Source organism: Delphinapterus leucas, chromosome 8, assembly GCF_059928025.1.
Source record: "Delphinapterus leucas isolate spDelLeu-1000000601 "Yukka" chromosome 8, BTC_Dleu_Yukka2, whole genome shotgun sequence".
NCBI classification, from domain to species: Eukaryota; Metazoa; Chordata; class Mammalia; order Artiodactyla; family Monodontidae; genus Delphinapterus; species Delphinapterus leucas.
Window position 1 is genome coordinate 80,461,128 of NC_143136.1, and position 15,662 is coordinate 80,476,789.

General features: G+C 34.3%; 1 long non-coding RNA gene across 2 annotated transcripts in view; it reads right to left on the minus strand.

Moving 5' to 3' along the window:
- Nucleotides 1-15,662, minus strand: part of LOC111172747 (uncharacterized) — a 319,126-nt gene that overhangs the window by 59,062 nt on the left and 244,402 nt on the right. For both annotated transcript variants that reach the window (XR_002644013.3, XR_016394160.1), the window contains exon 4: nt 13,327-13,385. This is a non-coding gene — a long non-coding RNA (uncharacterized LOC111172747). The remainder of the gene's footprint in view (nt 1-13,326; nt 13,386-15,662) is intronic.

Sequence of the window (15,662 nt, forward strand, 5' to 3'; positions counted from 1 at the left end):
TGTATATCTTCTTTGGAGAAATGTCTATTTAGGTCTTCTATCCATTTTTGGATTGGGTTGTTTGTTTTTTTGATATTGAGCTGCATGAGCTGCTTGTAAATTTTGGAGATTAATCCTTTGTCAGTTGCTTCATTTGCAAATATTTTCTCCCATTCTGAGGGTTGTCTTTTCATCTTGTTTATGTTTTCCTTTCCTCTAAGACCAGGAACAAGACAAGGTTGTCCACTCTCACCACTATTATTCAACATAGTTTTGGAAGTTTTAGCCACAGCAATCAGAGAAGAAAAAGAAATGAAAGGAATACAATTTGGAAAAGAAGAAGTAAAGCTTTCACTGTTTGCAGATGACATGATACTATACATAGAGAATCCTAAAGATGCTACCAGAAAACTACTAGAGCTAATCAATGAATCTGGTAAAGTTGCAGGATACAAAATTAATGCACAGAAATCTCTTGCATTCCTATACACTAATGATGAAAAATCTGAAAGAGAAATTAAGGAAACACTTCCATTTACCATTGCAACAAAAAGAATAAAATACCTAGTGATAAACCTATCTAAGGAGACAAAAGACCTGTATGCAGAAAACTATAAGACACTTATGAAAGAAATTAAAAATGATACAAAGAGATGGAGAGATATACCATGTCCTTGGATTTCATTAACCTTTTTAAATGCAGTACCAATAGCTCAACATAAAGCCCAGTGCAATTATCCTCTGAAAAAATGATAATAAGGAGGAATGGCAAGGATTATCTCACATTAGAGGGACATCAGGGTCTTTATTGTAGCAAATGTTCTGTGCATTATGCTTAATACTTAATATCATTTACTTAATGGCCGAAATTGGGTTGGGAAACTACAACCTGCAAGCTAAGTCCAGTCCATCACCTGTTTTTTGAGTAAAGTTTGATTGGAATACAGCCACAACCATTTATTTATGTGTTTTTTTTTCTGGCTGTTTTCAAGCTACAACATCAGAGATAAGCAGATGCAACAGACTGTATGGCCAACAAAGCCTAAAAACAGTTACTATCTGGCCCTTTAGAGAGAAGTATGCTGACCCTGGTCTATCTCTAAACAGAACTTGTTTAAGAGAGTAGTAGCCTTCTTTTAGTCAACTTTTATACCAAGTTCTTGATGTTCACACATATGGTTACCACTCATATGGAAAACTTTTCATCCAAATTCCATTTGGCACTAGTAAGAGAAGGAAATGGAATCGCTGATTCTTCTTGAAGTCCAAAAATGTTGTTCTTACAGTAAGTATTTTTGTGTGTTTGAATAGCACAGGCTTTCATTTTAAAAGATAGCTTATGAAATTAAGCCCGTTTTGAAATAGTAAGTTGAGGAGAAAATTGCTTTTTAAAAGCTCAAAAAAGGCTTCTTTAAACCAACACTTGATAAAACAAAGCTCTCAAATTTTCAGGCTTCATTCAACTGTCCCTGGTTCCCCTAAATTCACAGCCCTCTAATAGAAAATATGTTAAATAGTAAGAAACCCATAGTGAACTGTGCTGTTTTAAATGACTTTGTAACATCTGTTTAACATGAAAAATTCAGTTGCAACTATTCTATTTATTGCCGTAGGCAAACTGTAATTCCATTCCTACTCAACTGTCCTGTGTAAAAACAACCATATAGATTCCTTACTCAGAAACTGACACCCAACGGCTTGATTTATATTCTAGCTCATTAACCCAGTGAACATCCTGAGCCAAGTTAAATTAAATGTCTTCAGTTCTAGTGCACAGTAAGTTGGTGTGATGTTGATTTGTTTTCTGACATTATCTACCTGAGTAGTTTGAGGTGAGACTTTGGAACCAGCAGAATTGAAGGCTGGAAGGACCCTTTGTGACAATAGCCACACAGCTGGTATTTAGCAGACTTCATGAGAGAATCCAGGAGTCCTATTTTTGATTAAAACACTGGCAAACATCTAAAAGCTTGACAAGACCAAGATGGGGCACAACAGGCACAACTCTCATTGATGGTGGGAGTGTGAACTGGCACATCACTTTGAACAACAATTTGGCATTATCATGTAAACTAAATATGTGCATATCCTAACATCCAGCAAGCTTACTTCTGGGTATATTATCTAAAGAAACTCTTGTACTTGAACACTGAGTCATAATCCAAAATGTTCAATGCAACACTATTTGTAACCAAAAAAAAAAAAAAAAAAAACAGGAACTATCTCAGATGTTCATCAATAGGAACAAATGGATAAACAAATTGTGATACATTCATGCAACGGCATACTATGTAGCAGAAGAACTGAATGAATTAAAACTGCAGTCTGGAAGAATCTCAAAATCAAAATGTTGAATGAAAAAAGCAAATCTCAGAGGAATATACATAGTGTGAGGGTTAATTTAACTTAGCTAGGTCACAGTGCCCAGTGTTTGGTCAAACACCAGTCTAGACATTGGCATGAATTAATACTTAGATGGGATTAATATTTAAGTTGGTAGACTGAGTAAAGCCCATAATGTGGGTGGGCCTCATTCAGTCAGTTGGAGGCCTTATAAGAAAAGCCTGAGGTTCCCCAGTGAAGAAGGAATTCTGCCTCCAAACTGACTTTAGACTTGAGCTGCAACACCAACTCTTCTCTGGGTGTCCAGCCTGACACCCTGTCCTGCAGATTTCAGACTTGGCAGGTTCAACAATCACATGAGCCAATTCCTTAAAATAACTTGAATGTATATTAGTAGTAGAACGTAGTAGTAGTTGATGGTGCATATAAATATTATGTAATATTCTGAAGGTATTTAAGAATGAGTAAAATTATACTATATCTACTTGTTGGACTAGATGGCCATGATATATTTTTAGTGATAAGATCAAATTTCAGAGTAATCTGTTGAGGTAGATCCCATGTTTGTTTTTAAGCACACACACACACACACACACAGAAAATACACCTCTTTGCATATGATTGAATAAACACAGAAATATCTAGAAATAAAGATGCAAGCAGTTAACATTAGTTAGCTCAATGTGGAACAAGCAGAGTTGAGAATATTAACTTTTCATTTATATATTTTTATTGTTTAACCTTAAAAATAATCAAGTATTATTTTCATAAAATAAAACAAATTCAGTTAACAAAATTAACTCAAAGACCCCATTGGGCATCTAAGATCCTTTAACTGCATAGTCGATCACTAATTATATACACAATCTTTGATTATAATCTTTCTTTTTAATAATTAATCCTAAATCTAAAGATCTACTTTCAAGTGGGTCTACCAATCTTTGCTTCCCATCTGAGCCTGAAGGTAAATCTTTTGCTTGAAATTTCTCCAAAGCCTCTTTTTCTCCTATATCTCTATTTCTCAACTTGCACAAGAAAGAGCCAACAGGAAAAAGAAAAATGTGTTTATATTTTTGCCTGTCATTCTCTGACTACCTATTTTTATCTTTGTTTCTCTTGATAGTCCCCCAGGAAAATGTGTAGATGATTTTTAAAAATAAAACAAAATATAATAAGGTTTCAATGCCAGAATGTTATTTAAAATTTTTTGTTTGCTTTTATATTTTTTTAATGGCGTATAATAAACTTTCATCTCTTTTACTGATGCCTAATAGTTTGAGCTGGGTGTCACTTTACTTTGATAAAGTAACTATAATTACCCTCAAAGGAATTATATCCCTTCCAATATACAAGATTAGTATAAATCTTATTAAAAACAAGATTACATGATTACACACACAAGAATAATACTGCTGGCTAATCCTCTCTATGACAACTGCTTTGAATTACTTTCAAAGAGTAGACATAAATAGTAAACCCATTCTTGTTGATTCATTAACACTTTCTCGCTAATTTTCCCTCTGAATTTGAAATTAGCATTAGGCAAAATAAGATCCACATCTAGCCATTTCTGATAAGCACATACTTTGATGTTTCTTTGGTTTTGAATTCTATGACTTAGACAAATAACTCAGGTATGAGGATGTTTCCTCTAATTTTATACACAGGTTGTATTCGAAGAATACCCCATTGTCAAGATATCTGTGACTGTTGACAAATGTTCCTCTTTTTTAGTCGCCTTGCCTACACCAGATGCAGATCTCATTCGTGACTCCATCTCTGTGTGCTACTCCCAGAACTAGCTGTGGGTAGTTACTTAGAGCTACAGCGATTTCATGTATAATCCATGTGCCCCCTTGAGATCTGGAAATTAGCCGCAGTAAACATGTTAAAGAGGCCAAACTACACATTGCTATAGTCTAAGTCCAGAACAGAGGCTCTTCTCATAGGACTCCCACAATATATTCAACTCACCAAGCCATTTTGGGCCCATAACACTAACAAGTGAATTCAAGGTCAATCTTACATTCCCCTCTGCAATTACTTTTTCAAACTTCTTTACACTTCTCAAACTGCAAATCTGTTCATCTTCCTACTTCCTCCCCCAAAGTCACATCATTTCCAATTTACTGAGAATAGAAGCCACGAGACAGGAACTCCCTGTGCTCTCCATCCACAAACCTACATGTGCACATTTCTCCTTCTCCCCCTGATTAATAAAAGGCCAATTTTCTTTTAGCTAAACTCTAAATCCTCTCTCCTCAGGAATTTTGCACTATTAATTGTCCCTTCAAAACACTTTCCTTCCATTTTTCTCTATGAATCAGTCTCACGAAAAAGTAATATTTCTCAAGTATCTCCCATCTCAAAAAAAACAAAAAACAAAACCACACATTTAATCATGTCCCCATTTCCCACCTTTCCTACAGCAAGACATTTGTCATAATCAACATAAAAGTACTGAAAACATAAATACATAATTCAGGAACTCATCACAAAATGAACACCCATGAACTCACTACCCGGCTGAAGAACTGAACACTGCCAGCTCCCACGAGACCCTCTCCCAATTCATGCCCTTTCCCAACCATTACTCCCTTCCCTCTGCCCAAAGGTGACTACTATCATGGCTTAGAATACTGTAGTTTAGAGTTTTTATAAGTCGATCATATGAATACCCTTATTATTATTATTTCTCAACACTGTATTTTAAAAATGCATCCATATTGGTACAGTGATTCATTAATTTTTATTGCTTATAATTTTTTGTGGTATGAATAAGTTCAGTGATTTTTAACAAAATAAATAGTCATGTATCCACCACCACCCACAAGATATAGAACATTTCCAACACCCCAAAAAGCTTTCTCCTGTCCCTTTACAGCCAATTCCCTTCCCCACCCACAGACCTGGGCAACCATTAATCTGTTGTCATTATAATTTTGCCTTTTCTAGAATTTTACATAAATAAAATCATAGAGTATGTAGTCTTTTGTGTCTGTCTTATTTCACCTAGCATAATGCTCTTGAAATTCATCCATGCTGTAATGTGTGTTGGTGGTTTGCTCCTTTTTATCGCCAACTTGCATTTCATTGTAGGAATATATTTGTAATCTGTTTATCCATTGAGCAGCTCTTGGATATTATTCGCTGTAATTTTAATTTGCATTTTCCTTATTACTGACAGGGTTGTTTACTAGCCATTTATCTATCTTCTAAGTGCTTGTCCAACATTCCTGCCCATTATTCTATAGGTAGACTTTCTTATTCATTTGAAGGGATATAAGATCTTTGTTATTATTTTGATTGCCTTGCTTTTTCATTTCTTAATGGTATCTTTTGATGAATGGAAATGATCATTTTTATTGTAGTCAAAAATATTAATTATTTCCCTTTTGGTTGATATATTTTGTATCCTGTTTAAAAAAATCTTTCCGTATCCCAAGAACATTAAAATGTGTTCATTTACTATCCTATACAAGCTGCATTCGTTTGTGTTTCATATCTACATCTACAGTGAACCTGAAATTAATTTTTGTGTACAGTGTGAGATAGGGGTTAACTTTCTTTTTCCTTTCTATTTGTGTATTTGTTTGTAAAAAATATGTAGTTAAACTAATACCACTTTTTGAAAAGTCTATCCTTTTCCATCAACCTATGTGTCCTTGGTATGGTAAGGATTATTAATTTTTAACCATAAATAGATGCTAAATTTTATCAAATGCTATTTTTGGGTATCTATTGAAATGAATATATTATTTTTCTCCTCTATTGTGTTAATTTGGTGGATAACACTGATTGACTCCTGAATATTAAATCACCCTTGCATTACTGGAATAAGTCTAAATTGGTTGTAATATATTATGCGTTTTATATGTTGCAGGATTTGGTTCATGAGTCTGACTGCCTTATTTTTGTTCTTTTCTTTGACGTCCTTGTTAGGTTTTGGAATCAGGGTTATGTTACTTCACAGTGTAAGTTGGGAAGTCATTCCTTATCTATGGAAAATTTTGTGTAAGATTGATATTATTTGTTTCTTAAATATTTGGTAGAACTCATGAGTGATACCATCTAAGCCTAGAATTTCCTTTGGGGGAATAATTTTAATTATAAAATCAATAGATTTAATGGTTAACAACACAATTCAATTGGTTGTTTCTTCCCGATTGAATTTTGGTTAAGTTTTTTTTTCCTAGAAATTTCTACATTTTATCTGATGTTTGCTCATAATATTCTCTCATGGTGGCTTTAATGTTTGTAGGATTTGTAGTGATGTCCCCCCTTTTTTATATCTGCTATTGTTCATTTTTGCCTTCTCTCAATTTGTCTTCATCAATCTCATGAGGGATTTACAATTTTATAACCTTTTAAAAGAATAAATTTGTCAGTTCTCTCAACTGTAGGCTTGTTTTCTATTTTGTTAATTTCTTCTTTTATCTATTTTCCTCTTCATTTTGCTTTCTTTGGATTAAATTTGCTGTTCTATTTCTATAGTCTTGCTCCAAACATTTGAGAGTGCTACATATTTAAAACTTGCATGTCACAAATAGATGTTGATTGAAATATACTACCTAGAAAAAGTACATTTCTAAAATAATAATATTTTAGAATATTTGTAAATCCATGGTTTTTATATGACTGAAATTTAGTAAAATTAAAAAAATGCCTAAATTTAATTATCATTGCACATGTCTGGGCATTCTGTTTTGGAATGAGAGTGTTTGAATAGATAAAAAAAAAATCACGCCTAAATCATAATTATCATATATTTTCCAGGAAAATTATTTTTTACTTCTTTTCAGCACAATCATTAATTATATTGATATAATTAAGAATTTTATGTAATTTTCTAATGACAAATTTAACCTTTTTATTGAAATATTATAGTTCTTAGATGGTTTTAAATTAATTTCAATTTGGAGAAATTTTACTCTACTGAGTCTAAGGCAACTGGATTGTCAATTGTCAAATTTAACCAAGAATTATATATATATATATATATACACACACATATATATATAATCTTCAAGTACTGCAATGGAGTTAGATTTGATAGATTATTATTACTGCAAAAAATATTACAAAATATTGAATGTCCTAATGTAAATTATTATCACACAATTTACAGAGAGCAAATTCAAGCTTCCACAATTTTTTGTCCTATCCAGGCCTTCACCAGATTGGATGATGCTCACCCACATTGGGGAAGGCCACCTGTTTTACTCAATCCACCAATTCGAACGCTAATCTCTTTCAGAAACACCCCCATAGACACACCCAGAAACAATGTTTAACTAGATATCTGGGCATCCCACAGCCCAGTCAAGTTGACACACAAAATTAACTATCATACCCTTATTGCACACATTCTTGTGGAACTGTCGCTCAAACACCCTGCCTTCACCATTCAAGAAATGGAAGCATTCTCTAAGCCAATTAGGCTTCCTACTTCGAATCTTTCAATCTTGGTCAGTAGGATGCAAAATGTATACAGGGAGCAGTGGAGAGTGGGGCTGATTCACCCAAGTAACGATATTTGGAAATGACTTTACAGTGATCAGTTCATCTTATTTACATGAATATTTACAGTGATTTACTTCATGTTTTCCTAATAATGGTTTGTGTTGCTTGAAATAAAAAACAAACCACCAAACAGTAACAACAGTACTTAGTTACAAATTAAGGATACTATTCAATTTATAATTTTCCTTTAAACTGTCAGACTACATCAAAGAAGAAGAATCAGTTTAATGATGATGTAAGTTTAAAACTCCTCTACCACATCTTAATCTCCTTTTCTAGCAAGAATGAAAAGGCGAGGCCTCAAGCTTAGGATTTAGGGCAAACAATAATATATGCTGCTAGAATTTAACGAAATTGTTATTATATTTTCTTCTATACTTCTGTCTATATTAGGTGTTAATGGTTTTCCATTTATGATATGTCACATAAAATTGCTTTAAAGAAACATAATTCAAATAAAAATATCAAATAAAAGATTGAGCAGTTTGAAAGGTGATATGGAAACAATCAAGAACATGTTTTGAGAATGACTGAAGTTTGGGAAACAGCCCAGTTGAAGGAATCTGGGCAGTGGCCAGTTCAGTGGTCAGTCTAACCCACTCTTGATCATACTCCCATGACCAAACTCTCCCTTCTTCCCAAATTTCCCTTCAAAAAAATCTCAACTTCTTTTATTAATGCTTGTTGCCTTACTTTCATAAGTTTCTTTTCTGATTATCTTCTTTGGAGTTCTCAGATTGACTTTGTCTAAGTTCTACATACATCAAAGGCTGACTCTGTACACAACAGAGCAGATTCTGCTATGGAATGGTTAAAACAGCAGGCCCTCCAAAAGTCATCCAAAAAAGCAAACGCTTCTAAGGCAGTTTATTTTTAATGTATAAATTAGTCAGAGAAAAAATGATTTTAAGTGTCTTTTGTGTGCACAAGGCCACCCTGCCATGCCAGATGAATCCCATCATCCAGAAATAGCTTAGTTGCATCCCAGTCACTGTGAAACCCTCAAGCTCACTTTAAGACAGGCACTAGGCTTTGAATGCATAGAAACTTTTGAAACGCAAGTGACTGCAAGATCTATCTTTCCTAGTTAGAAAAAGCTCTTCTGAAAATGGCTGTTCTTTATACCCCTTGCATACAATTTCTGCACATTCCTTCCATTCCCTCCCCACTATTTTGCTATGTTTTTGTTGGATCTTAACCTCCTTATAGTTCTTCTGTTTTTCATTTGTGGTGATGAAATCAATAATTAGACTAGGATGTGAATCCAACTAAAGTTGTCTTCTTTTTAAACTTGAGAATAAAACCAACACTTTGTTTTCATTTCTATTCTTCAGCAGTCTTTAATTGCATTTCTCAGGGAAATTTTACCAGAGTATTCAATACTGATAACGTTGCCAATCTTATTTTCAAAGTTGGGGTTTTTCATATGGGCTGTGCTTGGCACTGCACTCTGCCTGATTTGGATTTTATTTGATCACTTTGGCTTCAACTGACATTGGGAGGCAAAGAAAACCAGCAATCAGCCTGCCATGAATTTGCCATGGGACCACATACTGCTGCAGAAACAAACATATAAATGTGCTGAGGAAACACAAATTCACAGCAGGCAGATTACAGCATGGTCCCCATGCACTATAGGCTTCAGGAAAAGCGAAGCCTGAAGCACGAGCATAGAATGAGGAAGGTGTCAGAGAGGCCTATGTACATTCTTCTTGAGATAATCCTTTTAAAAGAGGAGAAGCCACTGCACTTCTGTCACTAAAGGAAGGAAGGCAGTGTGACAAGGTAAACACAGTACTGGGCTAGAAGTTATGAAGACTAGGTGTGAGACCAAGCCCTGCCATTGAATACTTTTGTGGTTTGGAATAAGGCAGGCAACATCCCTGAGCTTTAGTTTCCTTTTCTGCAAATGGGAATAAGAACGATGGCCATAAATAACCCTTAGCATATTGTGAAGACCAAATATAAAAATGCTTATGAAAACTGCCTTATGAAATATAAAACTTTACAAGACTATATAAAATGGTCTAATTAACCATTATCTTAAAGTTATTAATAATAATAATAAACAGTAAACATCTTGCTCCTGAGTTGGGCAAGCAGCAATTAGTATTCAAGCAGTATACGTATAAAGATAAATTTAAATGGCATCTAAATCTCACAGGAGATTTTTATGCTTTCATTTTCAAATAGGGTCTCTTCATGATGGATCATTCATTATTAGAGAGTTTCTCAGTGGAAAGAAAAAGATTATCCATGGGAGAGATTGCAATGGAATAAGCTGACTTTAACATGCAAAATGGCTGTTTTTATGTATGTTTATAAAAATTCTTTAGTTCCTTCTCTAGATGTTCACTGAATATTCCTCTTCCCAGAAATCCATTTACTTTCTGCATTTTAATAATGCTGCTGTTTTCTGAACAGTTGTATAATACTGAGAGTATTAAGTACAAAATCAATAGAAGTATTTATGAAATCCAGACATGGCTACTAATAAAATGGGAGAATAAACAAGCAAGCTTAAAACAATAGGCTATATACTATTTGCCAAAGGTCCTTGAACATTTAGTTCATAGGGCAGGTAGAAACAGAACCAGACAATAAAAGAAAAACAAAACAAAACAAAATCATGTGTATAGAATAAACTTGGTTAGAGTGTTAGGAAACAGTCATGAGATAAACTACAACAACACACTACCAATTTTTTAAGTTACTTAAAAATTAAGTTAATGTTTAACTACTACAACATGGTGTGTGTGTGTGAAATGGTTCTATTCCATCATTAGTGAGGCATGAATTTTTGTTTTGTTTTTTATGTCAGTCGTAGTAATATTATGGTCTGGCTAATTATAAAACACTAGGCAAATAAAAGAACAGATCTCCAAAACCACATGATTGTTCACAAGCGGTATTTGCTTCAACTGACTTTGTTTGATAATTTATACCATGTTTCTTTAGTTACCAATTCCATCCTGTTACAGTCAAACCTTCTGTATCTCAGTGTTTTTAAAATACCCCTTGTAAATAGAATTTGGCTTAAAAAAACAAAAATCTAGTCAGGTAATTTTTGTCTTATAATTGGAGCATTTAATCCATTTACATTTAATATAATTACTGATAAATTTGTGCAGTTGTTTTTTTAAGTTTACACTTTGAAATAATTATAGATTCATAGGAAGTTACAAAGATAGTACAGAAAGGATTCTTGTACATTTCATTCACTTTACATCTTATATAATTATAGTATAATATCCAAACCAGGAATTTGACATTGGTACAATGTGTGTACATAGAATGCAGTTTTATCACCTGTATAAGTTTGTGTAACCACAGTCGCAAACAAAACAGAACTATTCCATCACCACAAAGGTTTCCCTTTTGCTACTCCTTTATAGTCACAGCCACGCCCTAAGCTCACCAGCCCTAAACCATGTTAAACACTAATCTACTTTCCATCTTTACAAATTTTTCATTTTGAGAATGTTATATAAGTGGAATCATACAGTGTGTAACACTTCTGAGATCTTTTTTCAACAAGCATAATGCCCTTGATTCATGCAAATTATTACATGTATCAAATAGTTTCTTCTTTTTTTTAATTAATTTATTAAAAAAATTTTTTTTTAAATTTTTGGCTGCATTGAGTCTTCGTTGCTGTGTGCAGGCTTTCTCTAGTTGCAGCGAGCAGGGGCTACACTTCATTGCGGTGCTCAGGCTTCTCATTGCGGTGGCTTCTCTTGTTGTGGAGCACAGTCTCTAGGCATGTGGGCTTCAGTAATTCTGGCACGTGGGCTCAGTAGTTGTGGCTCGCAGGCTCTAGAGCGCAGGCTCAATAGTTGTGGCCCACGGGCTTAGTTGCTCCGCGGCATGTGGGATCTTCCCAGACCAGGGATCAAACCGGTGTCCCCTGCATTGGCAGGCAGATTCTTAACCACTGTGCCACCAGGGAAGTCCCTCTTCTTTTTTATTGCTTAGTAGGACTCCATGGTATGGATGTACCAAGTCTGTTTAACCATTCACCTATTGAGGGATATTTTGGTTTTATCCAGTTTTTGACTATTACAAACAAAACTGTTATGAACAATCATGTGTAGATTTTTGTGTGAAAATACATTTTCATGTCTCTGAGAGAAATGCCCAGCAATGCAATTGACAACATGTATGGTAAATGTGTGTTTAATTGTTTAAAAAACTGCCAAACAGATTTTCAAAGTGGCTGTACCATATTACTTTCCAATGTATGAGATCCATTTCTCTACATACTTGCCAGCATTTGATACCGTCACTATTTTTTTATTTTTGCAACTCTAATACGTATGTAGTGATGTCTCATCTTGGTCTTTATTTTCATTTCCCTAATGTCCAGTCATGTTGAACATCTTTTCATGTGCTTATTTCCCATTCATGTATCCTCTTTGGTGAAAGGCCTCTTCATATCTTTTGCCCATTTTCTAATTGGATTGTTTTACTGTTGAGTTTTGAGAGTTCTTCTATATTCTAGATATGAGTTCTTTGTAAGACATATGGTTTGCAAATATTTCGTCCCAGTCAGTAGCTTGTCTTTTCATCCTCTTCATATGATATTTTGTACAGCAAAAGTTTTTAATTGTGATGCAGCTTATCAGTATTTTTCTTTTATGGGTCTTGCTTTTGGTGTCATGTCTAAGAACTCTTTCCCCAAACTTTAGGTCCTGAATATTATATCCTATGATTTCTTCTATCAGCTTTATGATTTTATGTTTACATTTAAATCTGTAATCCATTTTTAGTTAATTTTTGCATGAGGTTTGGGTTCCTTTTTATTGGGGAGGCAGTGGATGTATATCCAATTGATTTAGCACCATTTGTTAAAAAAATTAGCCTTTGCCTATTGAATTGCTTTTGTACCTTTGTTGAACATCAATTGGCTATGTTTGTGTGGGTTCTGGGTTCTCTATTCTGTTTCATTGATCTAAACGTCTACCCTCTGCCAATACCACACAGTCTTGATTATTCTAGCTATATAGTAAGAGTCTTGAAATCAGGTAGACTGATTTCTCTCACTTTATTCTTTTTCAAAATCGTTTTAGCTATTCAGCTTTACCTTTCCATGTAAAGTTTAAATCTACTGTATTACTTGCTTCTTTCTATTTATCCCACCTGTTCTGTGTCTTTGTTTTGTTTTATGAAGTTATTTATTTGCTTCTTTCTTTTCTTCTTATTGGATTATTTTCTATTACTTTACCACCTCTCTCCATTAGCTTGGAATTTACATGCTTTTTTATTATTTTTTCAGCGCTTACCCTAGAGACATAAAATAAATTAATTGGTACTTTACCCTCTTCCTAGACAATGGAAGAATCTTAAAACACTTTATTTCATTCTTCCAATTTAGATGACATTGTTATAATTTATTTTAATCCTCTCTCTATATATTAAATGACATAAAATTTTATTATTATTTTAAACAGATAACACTAATTTATTGAATGATATACTTACCGTTTTTGTTTCTCTTGGGAGCATCTCTGAGCTTCCACATGGAGTCATTTTTCTTCCACCTAAAGAAGAATATTCACTTTTATTGCTTTCATTGTGGGTCTGATGGTGAAAAAGTATCTTACTTTTGTTTAACTGAAAATGTTTTTACTTCACTTTCATTTTCTAAGCATATTTTCCACAAGGGATTGATTTATTGGTTGATAGTTATTTTTTTTCAATCAGGTATCAAGATTTTGATGATTCTGTTGTCAGCTCTCAGCATTATTGTTGATCCTTTACATTTACTTTGCCTTCTCACCACCGACAACAAGAATCCTGCCTTCACTTGATTTCAATTTTGTTTGCCTTTTTTATTCAACAATTTTACTACCATGTATCTAGATATTCCTTCTTTTTATTTATGCTGCCCAGGATTTTCAGGGCTTTGTTATGTGTCTTTCATCAGTTTTCAAAAGTTCTCAGCTATTCTCTTTTAAAATACTGCTCTTGCCCTGTTTTCTCTCTCCTCTTCTTTTGAGATTTCAATTACATATTTTTCACTTTCTTATTGTGTCTTCTCTTATGCTCTTTTCTGCATATTCCATTCCTTTAGTCACTCCATGACTCATTCTGTATAATTTATTCTGACCTATATTCCATCTCACCAATTCTTCCTTTAGTTGCATCTAATCTGCAACTAAACCCAACCATTGAGCTCTTATTTTGGGTTACTGTACTTTGAAACTTAGAACTTCAATATGATTACTTTTTAAAGTTTCTATTTTTTCCTGTCAGAATTCTCAGTCTTGTCTCTTTTTTCCTTGAACAATAAAAATGTTAGTTATTTTAATGGTCTATGATAACACCAATATCTGGAACACTGAATATCTATTTCTATTGTCTTGTATTTCCATTCAATCCTATTCATGTTTGTTATCTTGTCTCTGCATGTGCATGGATATTTTTTAACTATGTGCCAGATATTTTATTTGTAATATTGTTTGTATAAGTAAATTAAGGACTAGGATGGTGTTATCTTCTATCAGAAAATATTTGTATTCATTTCTGTCAGTTGCCTGTTTGCACCATAATTCTGGGATCACCTCAGTTCAATTATAGGGGTTAAAAGGGATCCTAAAATGAGCTGCAGTTCCTTTGAGAACCTGTTCACTTTTGTTTGTTTGTTTACTTTTAATTTACCCTTTCTCCTAGGGTGCAACCCTTTGGGGCTCCAAACACAAGGAAAGTAAGATCCATCAGGCTTTGCCCCTCGACAGAACTTGGATTCTTTGTACTTTTAGCCCTTTAAACCTGTCACATGTGCTGTTCAGCCTCTTACCTGTCCATCTGAACCATCAAAAGTAGCCATAAACACTGGTCTCTATTCTCTATACATTCTTGTTCTCACCTATTTTTAACCGCTTTACCCAGTAGGCTCATTGTCTACCTCACTTCTAGAACTTCTAAGGTGCTGACCCCTCCCTCTGCACCAATTATCATTCACACTCTCCTCTCTATGCTGCTGATGGATGCTAAGGGGCAGGGGGTGTCTCGACTTCTCTTGCCTCATATTTCTATGAGGAACTTCCTACTCCTTTTCCCTTGGCCTCTCTCTCCTCATTCCTTTCCCACACTTCCCTCTGGGAGGATGAGTGAGTCAGTGTGATGTGAGTTTGGGAGAAGCCTCTTGTGGGCTGTGCTCCCTTACCAAGCTGGTTGCCTGTACAGAGAGGGCATTGTATTTTGCTCTCAACCATGTGGGCTGTCCCCATCCCTGCAAAAGGAATTCCAGCAGATTTGAGTGCTAGATTAAATCCATTACGGAGAATAAAGAAAATATTAAATGTCCATTTGGCCACATAGTAAATTGTATTCTCTGATGCAACTTTTATACATAAAAAACCACTATTCTGGTCTCTTTTTGTTTGGCTTCTGTCTTCTTTTTCAATAAGTTCCAAGCTCAGGAGGAAAAAAAAAAAGGAGTGTTATTTATTGATTCCCTTAAAAGCCTCCAAATGGCTATTCACCAAAAATCTCTCTTATAACTCATTGTATGGTGGAAGATCTTCATCCTAATTTTCATCAGTGTGTGTCATCACCCCAGGGTCATGCCTGCAGTTTGAAGCAATAGTACTGATACATCCAGCCATATGCTTTTTTTTCTCCATTGCCATATTCTGTTCACAGTATGAGATTAATGACATGTTTAGAGTCACAGCAAACTGAAAATAACAAATGTGAAGGTATTTCCCCAAAGACATGAGACATAGCATCATAAAATGGAACAAAAGCAACTGGCAACCCGTGTGTTCTACCCACAGCTATAATATCAAAGTTTACCTTCTCTGAACAAAGTA